Source organism: Oxyura jamaicensis, chromosome 10 (assembly GCF_011077185.1).
Source record: "Oxyura jamaicensis isolate SHBP4307 breed ruddy duck chromosome 10, BPBGC_Ojam_1.0, whole genome shotgun sequence".
Classification (NCBI taxonomy): Eukaryota; Metazoa; Chordata; class Aves; order Anseriformes; family Anatidae; genus Oxyura; species Oxyura jamaicensis.
In genome coordinates, this window is record NC_048902.1 from 20,823,509 (window position 1) to 20,831,762 (window position 8,254).

Consider the following 8,254-nt stretch of genomic DNA (forward strand, 5'->3'; position numbering starts at 1 on the left):
GGGATGGGATGGGGATGGGGAAGGGATGGGGATGGGATGGGGATGGGATGGGGATGGGATGGGGATGGGGATGGGATGGGGATGGGGAAGGGATGGGGATGGGATGGGGATGGGATGGGGATGGGATGGGGATGGGATGGGGATGGGATGGGATGGGATGGGATGGGATGGGTTTTGGTGGGGGAGGCTGCGGGAGAGGGCCCGCAAACCCATCAGAAGGCTCCGGCGGCTGGAAGCCTCCGAGGCTCGGCGTGACTAAAGGCTGAGCCAAGCAAATAGGGAAATATTAAGCGGATTGTTTTCTTTTTATTATTGCTAAACTCTGAAGAAGTTTGCACTCCCCTCTCCCCAGCGCTGACTGCAGATAAGTTATTTGGAAAGCGAGCATTTCACCAGAACAGCCATTCAAGTAGCCTAATACACACATTAGAGTCTATTTGCACTTAAAAGAAGTGGGAGGTATTAAATCAGCCTCTGGCCAGATAGTCATTGTATAAACAAGAGCTGTTAACTCCTACTTGATAGCAGCGATAGCAAGAGAAAGGAAAACAGCCCTGCAGTGTCACGACCAACCTGACACAACATGCTTTAGGGCTGGGGAAAGGGGAAAAAAAAAAAAAAAAAAAAAAAAAAAAAAAGGAAAAAGAAAAAGAAAAAAGCAAAGCAGAGCCCGCAGAGTTCAGCACTGCCCCGGCCCCGCTGCCGCTGCGGGGGGGCTGCCCCTGCCGGGCTCCACCGGCTCCGGGCAGAGCCCCCCGTGCCCCCCACCCGGTGCCCGGAGCCCCCCGCCCGGTGCCCGGAGCCCCCCTCCTGCTGCTGGGGGATGCCGACCCCCCTCAGCCGGGGGTGCGCGGACCCCGCTCCCGCAGCCCTGGGGGGCTCCGCGTGGGGCCCCCAGCGCTCAGCACCGCGGCTGCTGCCGGGTTTGCTCGCTCCCTCCTCAGCCGAGCACTCTCGAGCTGTTCTCTGTGGCTAATGAAATGTCACAACACGCTGCCCCCGTGATTTGGGGAGCTCTGAAACAGGAAGCCTTTTACCACCGATACGCGAGAGCCGCGCGCGTTCGTCTGGGGCTAAGCCTGGGACGGGTTTCGGCGACAGCTCAGCATCGGTTTCGGTCGCAGCGAGTGTCTCTCGGGTAGGAGCCGTGTTGTGGTGTCCCTTCGGAGGAATAATGAGGATTCGAGCCCCTGGCAGCGACCCCACTGCTCTCCCCAAGCCGCTGCTGCCGCCTCTCGTGGGGCCGTGGCTCCCCGCACCCCCCGGTGGGCTGCGGTCACAGCCCCACGGGTGGGCAGCACCCCTCCGCCCCAGCACACCCCGATCCTCGGCCGAAAAATCCCTGCTTCACAGCCTGACCCTAAATCGTGTGCTTTAGGACCAAAGCAGGGAGCTTTTGGCACTCACCCCGAGCTGCCCGGCACGCCTGGAGCCGCTGCGGGAGGCACGAGGCAGCTTTTGGTCCCCCACGGGTGCAGCACCCAGGGAGCCCCGCGGTGGGGCAGGCCGGGCTGGGGGCTGCAGGAAAGCTGCAGAAAAGGACAGCTCTGGCTTCACACCACCCGGCCCAGCTCCATGCAGGGCCAGCCCCGTGCAGCTGCTGAGCAACGACAAGGGTTTTCCCGTTTTCTTCTTCTCCCCCTCAGCAGAGCAGAGGGAGCCCGTGCCCAGGTGAGCGGCAGGCTCAGGGCTGGCCCTGCCCGGGCTCTGCCCATCCCACGTGAACCAAGGCCCTGCCAGCGCTTTCCAGCAACCACAAAACCACATTTCCGTCACCAAAACGGGAGGCAGTGCCCAGCACGGGGCACAGCTTGACGGGTGGCTCTCCAAAGGGCCGCGCACAGCCGGGTGCCCGCACCCCCCGCCAGCCTGCGGCACGCTGGGCTCCGTGCAGGGGGACAGAGCCTTGGCTAGGGGACGGGGGGGACGGGGGGACGACACTGTCAGCAGGACCCCCCGGCACGCCCCTGCCCAGCCCCGTACCACACACAGGGCGAGCGAGGAGCCGCCGGGGGATTCGGGATGCCCCGGCGCGCTGGCGGGGCTCCAGCATTGTTTGGGCTGAGTGACGCTCGCCAGCCTCATGCGCACGCCAGCTGGAGCGCGGGGCCGAGACAAAGGCTTTGCTTTGCCCCAGCAACCCACGGCGCTGGGCTCTCAGCGAAGCGACAAACAATTCCGTGCTGCCGGCGAGGACACGGGAGGACTTGCATCAAAGCCAGAGGGAAATGGAAGGCGGAGAGGCCCCCGTCGCCTCCCATCCTCTCCACCACCGCTTCCCCCCCCCGGCGGGATCGGTGCTGGTTTGGAGGTTGATGCCACCCAGGCGTCCCCTCCTGCGGAGCTCACCGCGGGGGCAATGCCCAGCCCCGGCAGCCAGGATCCTGCTCCAAAGGGCTGCGGGAGCAGCAGCACCCACGGCCTGGCCTTCGGAGCCGTCACTTGTCCCAGCTGAGCGCCAAGCTGCTCGCGGGTGCTGTGGACCTGCACCATGCTCACCCTGCTTCCTGCTCTCCTCCCAGCACATCCCCAACGTCTCAACAACAACATAAAAAAACAACAACGACAAAAAAACCAACAACCCGCAGCTTCCTGAAGGCTCCACAACAGAGAGATGCTCCTGTTGCTCAGCCTGTTGCTGGTCTGGAGCTGAAGCACCGCACTCAGCAGCACTTCACCGAACACGAAGCGCGCACGCACAGCCGAGCAGCACCAAGCACCCACCGGCTGCGGCCAGGGGGTGAGAAGCCCCGGGGTGCACCAGGGCCGACGCGGGTCCTGGGGATGGGGACATGGTGCTGGGCTGCCGAGGTGCTGCTCCACCAGGAGGGGAGCAGCGAGGCACGGTGACCCCGCAGAGCCCACCCAGAGCACCTGCCTTGCCGCCTCCCTGCCTCAAAATACACCAAGATTTCAGGTTTCTGGTTTTGCCCAAAGGTCTCCCTGAAAGCTCCCCGCTGAGCAGCGCTCGAGGGGCCGGGGCTGCGGCCGTGCTGCCCCACGGGGCCGGGGGGGGGCAGCGCCCGGTGCCCCAACGCGCGGGAAGGGCGCTGGGAGCAGACAGGCACAGGCTTTGTTCCAGCCCGAGACAAGGAGAATGCTGTTGGTTTGCTTTTAGACAAATGAATGGATTTCACTGTTTGACCAACACTCATGAGAATGCCAGTCAGTGCAGATTTGGCAGGAGGGCTGACACTTGTCAGCTTTGGTTTATAACCAGAGAAAAGGAGCCAGCTCTCCGGAGGAGAATGACGTGCGCGCGTCGCTCTGCGTGTTTGTTCTCGGAAGAATGTGTGGCAACAGCAGATCAAGCAAATACTTGGGACCGCTACATCACGGAGGACTTTGTCAGCTCGCCGGAAAGTTTTAGAAAGGCTTCACACTCGTTAGAGACAGCCAGGGCGCTGCCTGGAGCCCGGGCAGAAACGCAGCCGCGTGGGCTCTGTGAATAACAAGCAGCATTGCTGCGGCGTCCCGAGGGAGCGGCAGCCTGGCCAGGAAGGCCCCCGGGGAGCGGTTTCAGTAAGCAGCGGGTCGCCCCCCAGCCCCCCCGAGCTGTTGTGGCTGCTGCCCGTGTTTCCCCCCCAAAAAAGCCGGGCAGAGCCCCCACAGCTGCTGCAGGATGCGGCGAGGGCCGGGCGCGTTGGCAAAGCAGCGCGAGGAGGGCAGGTGCCGCTCGTGGCCCCCGGGGGGGCACCCCCAGGATCACCGCTGGGACACAGGCAGGACCCTCAGCCTGCACCCGCAGCCGAGCAGGATCTGGCCCCAGATCCTTGCACCACCCCAGGCAGGGTCTCTTTCTGTTTAAAGAAATCTCCTTGGCCACATTTCCTGCGCTAAAGCCCAAGCTGGCAGACAAGACAAACACATGCAAGTGGCCTCGTTTGGGTTTTTAAAGGCTCTCCAGCCTGTAAAAGTGATTCGGGGTTTCTCTGCCAGCCGGGGCAGCTCACTGCATCTCTTCCAGGCGGTTTTGCTGTGCTGACAGATCCTTGGGGCCGGGTCAATCGGTGCTGGGGGTCCTTCCCTCTCCCCCTGGCCTCTCTCCCTTGTCCAGGGGAACCCAGGCAGGCCAGGAGACTGCATGGGCTCAGCCCCATCCCTGATCCTGTTGGTGACAGGGGGGACACGGGGGGCTCGGGCATGGGAGCCGGGCAGGTCCCCTCCGCACGGGCTGCGCACGCGTATCGGGAGAAACCCCACGGCGATGGTGCAGCAGGAACCGAGCCCCGAGCCTGCAAAACGGCCCTGACCAAACAGACCAGGGGAGCTCCGAATGAATCATTGCAGGCGCTGCAGTAAATCACCCCGCTCTCAAAGGACAGTAATTGCCTCTCCCTGGCTTGCTTTGGAGCAGGGTTGAAGGAGGGGGGCCTCGCCGGCGAGCGTCGCGGAGCACCACGACCGGCGCGGTGGGAGCTGCGCGCCCGGCCGGAGGGCAGCTCCTTTCTTTTCTCCCAGCAAGAGATTTTCTCCGAGGCACGGCCAAGCCCTGGCTGCGACCTGCGGTGGCGAAGCTCGCTCTGCTCCGTGCCGACGGCTCAGGCTGGTGCCGCAGCCCGGCTTTGCTGCGGTTCGGGGTGGCCCTGGAGTAAGGGCTTGGTTGGCTCCACCCGGCCCCTAATGAGTGTTTGCCTGCTGCGCCGGGCAATTTGGCACAATGGGCAGCTTCTGCTCGGGAGCTGCCCCAGTCTGGGAGAGATAAGGGTGTTGCAGGGCAGCCGCGAGGCAGGATGACGGAGCTGTTTGCACGAAGCTCCTCTGATCTGCCCAGCTCTGCTATGACTCCCCGAGCAGCCTCTCATAACGCGGGTCATTAGGGGTGCTTCTCCACTCGGAGACGTAACAGCTCTCTCAAGTCAAATGAGCGCGGCGGGAGGTTACGTGCCTTCCCCGCGCTGCACAACGAGCCCGCAGCCGAGCCGGGAGCCAGACGCAGCCCTGAGCCTGGACACGGCCGCTTCACAAGGCTGCACCGGCACGGTGCTCGCCGTCACGGGCTGGGCAAGCTCGTGGGGTGTTCCCGGCACCCCCCCAGGTCTCGCCCACCTTCGGGTGCCTCTGACCTGGGTGCAAGGAGCTGCCCGGCCTCGTGCAGCAGCTCTGTGGAGGATGAGGAGGGTCAGGAGCTGCTGATCTCCTGGGTCTGCCTTCCTGAGCAGCTGGGGAGGAAGGAGGAACAGGCAGCTCATGGGCTCCCAGGGGGTCATGATTCACCCAGTGTAGGGCAAGAGCCCATTGCAGGACCCAAAGGCAGCCCCAGCCTGGCTTTTCCTCCAGCAAACAGGGTCTGGCCGTCAGGCTGCTGAGGGGTGGCCGAGGTGGTCTGGTCGCTCCGGCAGCAGTCACAGCAGCCTCCTGCTGGAAGGGATCACCAGGCCCTAAAATAGCTCGGTATCATTAGTTACATCTAATTGAAGGTGTTTTGAATGCAACCTCCACAACACACAAACCGAATGGGAAATGACATCCCATCAAACTAATGCCCCCAAACCATGATAAATGACTGGTTAGGTGATTAATGTTTCTATTTCTTGTATGAAGAGAGAACAATGCTGCTTGGCCCAGCATTTATCTGCGCTGCCTGCAAAAGGTCACCGGGCATTCTTGGAACAAATGGGATCCCCACCTCCCCTCTTATGCCCTCGGGTACCCCGTGCTCTCATCGCCGCAGCCCCCCCTGTCCCCTTCCTGCATCCCCACCAGCCCCTCGCCGCTGACACCCCAGCCTGGTCCCAAGAGCCTTTCCCTGCTGGTGGGCGCGAGGAGGCCGGTTGTCGGAGCCGTGGCGGATTGCAGGAGGGTTCTGACATGGGAGAGGACTCACGGCTACGCTGGCGATTTTCTTAAATCATTAGAAGACACTTCCCTAAGAGCACCAGAAACATCAACTTTTCATGCGGCTGGGGCGGCTCGCTGCGCTGCGCCTGGAAACAGCCCCGATCCTCCGCCGGGTTCAAAGCCGTCTGCCTTCTGATACGCCGCGTGTAATTAGAGGTAATTGGAGCCAGCGCGTTCAAAGGAGCCCGAGGAGCAGCGGAGCAGAGGCGCTGGCTGCGCCGACCCGCACCGCCGGCCCCCAGGCACCGGCACCGGCTGCACCCGCACTGCTCGTGGTGGCCCCAGCGGTGCCATGGGAGCCCCGGTGCTGTTGGACCCCCGGTGGTGCCGTGGGACCCCCGATGGTGCTGTGGAGCCCCGGTGGTGCTGTGGAGCCCCGGTGGTGCCATGGAGCCCCAGTGGTGCCATGGGACCCCTGGCGGTGCCGTGGGAGCCCCGGTGCCATGGGACCCCCTGTGGTGCCATGGGACCCCCGGTGGTGCCGTGGGACCCCCGGTGGTGCCATGGGACCCCCGGTGGTGCCGTGGGAGCCCCGGTGCTGTGGGATCCTGGCGGTGCCGTGGGAGCCCTGGTGGGGCCACAGGAACACGAGGGGAGCCCGGCACAGGATGGAGCCGGGTGGCGAAGCCGGCACAGCTCCCCATGGTGCAGCCCGCGCATCCTGCAGCTTGTCCCAACAAGACGCCGTTTGTGTGCGGAGATTAAAGTCTCTTGTTTAGTAGCAGGGAAATGCAAATGCTGTCGAAACAAGCTGTTAATTGTTAAACCGCATTATTTAAGGGTAATAATCACTGGAACACCTTGTACTGCTAAAATGAGGCCAAGAGTTCTCTGGTCGTGGGCTCCAAAAGGGGAGGATGTGCCTTGTTTACGAGCTGGGTTTAATGAAAACTATTAGGCAAAGACATGGGGAATGGGGGAAAAAAGAAAAAGAAGGAAAACAAACAAACAAACAAAAAAGCAGGAAATGACCAAAGTGTGAAAGGAGAGGTCAGAGGGAACCGCTCTGGTGGTGGCGCTTCCCTGTTTGCCTCCTGGGTGGGCACAGGCACCCACTGACGGGAGCTGCCTGCCTCCCCCCCCCCCCCCCCCTGGGGGGGGGGGGAAAAAAGGGGAACAGGGGTGGAGAAGGAGATGCCAGGGATGGAAAAGGTGATCCCGCTGATGCAAAGGCTGATCCCGCTGGCTCAGCATCAAGGTGTTAGCAGGCGCAGGCACCTCTGCATGAGGACAGGGATTTCCCAGCTGGCTGTCACGGCGGGAGCAGGCGCCCTGTCCTTGCTTAACACCGAGCCCCCTGTGATCCTGCTGCGTTTTGCATTTGTTTGCGAGCGAGCCAGGCCTGCAGGCAGTTGTCACGGCGTGTTCGCCTGTGGGCTGGGTGCGTTCAGAGCCTGGGTGAGCTGGCCTCTCTCCGAGCCCCGGTGGCTTTGCCAAGGCTGGCATCATCCTCGGCAGCTCGAAGACATGGGAAATCCCAGCGGGAAGGCTGGGGAGCAAAGCTGGCTCTGCCCGGCACTGGGCGATGGAGCAATGTCCCCAGGGCACTGTCCCCAAAACCCAGTGCCCACAGCCCACCCTGTTCCCTGTGGCAGAGGAGCGTGGGCACGCTCGTGCCGCTGTTGGTGCTGTGGGATGCGTGCACAGGGCTCCCGGACCCACCGTGCGGAGCCGAGAGCTGTGCCAGCCCCATCCTCCCCAGATCCCCGCCGGGCGCTGGCAGCCGCTGCGCTCTCCCCATCCATGCCCTCGTGCCAGGGGCTGAGCTGCTGGAGCTGTTTCCTACCCAGCTGCAGCAGGAGAGAGGGGAGAGGTTGCCCAAGACAGCCCAAAAGCGAGCCCCAGCCACGCCACGGCACCTCTGCACTGGAGCAGAAACGGTGCAAAACGCCCCAAAAAGCCACCGTGCAGGGAACACACCGCAGTGTGGTGCAAATACAGGAGCCTCTGCCTTGGGGGAAGGTGGACAAACCCTGGGCAGAACGCTGCTCGCTCCAGAGCCAGAGCTTCAGCCACCAGGAAGCGACGTGCACTTGGGACTGCCTTCCAGCATGGCTGGGGCCATGCATGGGATGTAATCTAAGCTCCAGCTCGGGGTCTGAATGTTCTCCAAGTGTGGAGGTTTGGGCACTGGAGTTTTGGTTCGGTCCCAGCGTTCACGGCAGGTTGGATAACCGTGTGAGGGCGAGGCAGGGAGAAAGAGAGAGAGAAGAAAAAACACACAACTCCCGACAGCTCTTCCAACAGGGGGAAGAACCAAAGCACATTTTGGCTTCACAAACTCTGCAGAAGTTATTTCCCTTTAGATCTGGAACAGCCTTTTGAACAACGCTTTTCGATTTAGCCCTTGATTAAAACAAAGCCCTGCCCCGGCCCATCCTCGCCGAGCTGGTGGTGTCCCCGGGTTCCTGGC

The 8,254-nt window shown here is 62.5% G+C and overlaps 1 long non-coding RNA gene across 1 annotated transcript in view; it reads right to left on the bottom strand.

Annotated features, from left to right (window-relative positions):
• LOC118172148 overlaps positions 1 to 7,701 on the bottom strand; it is a 14,342-nt gene extending 6,641 nt beyond the window's left edge. Inside the window, exon 1 of the long non-coding RNA XR_004753564.1 lies at positions 7,691 to 7,701. This is a non-coding gene — a long non-coding RNA (uncharacterized LOC118172148). The remainder of the gene's footprint in view (positions 1 to 7,690) is intronic.
• Positions 7,702 to 8,254: the final 553 nt, after the last annotated feature.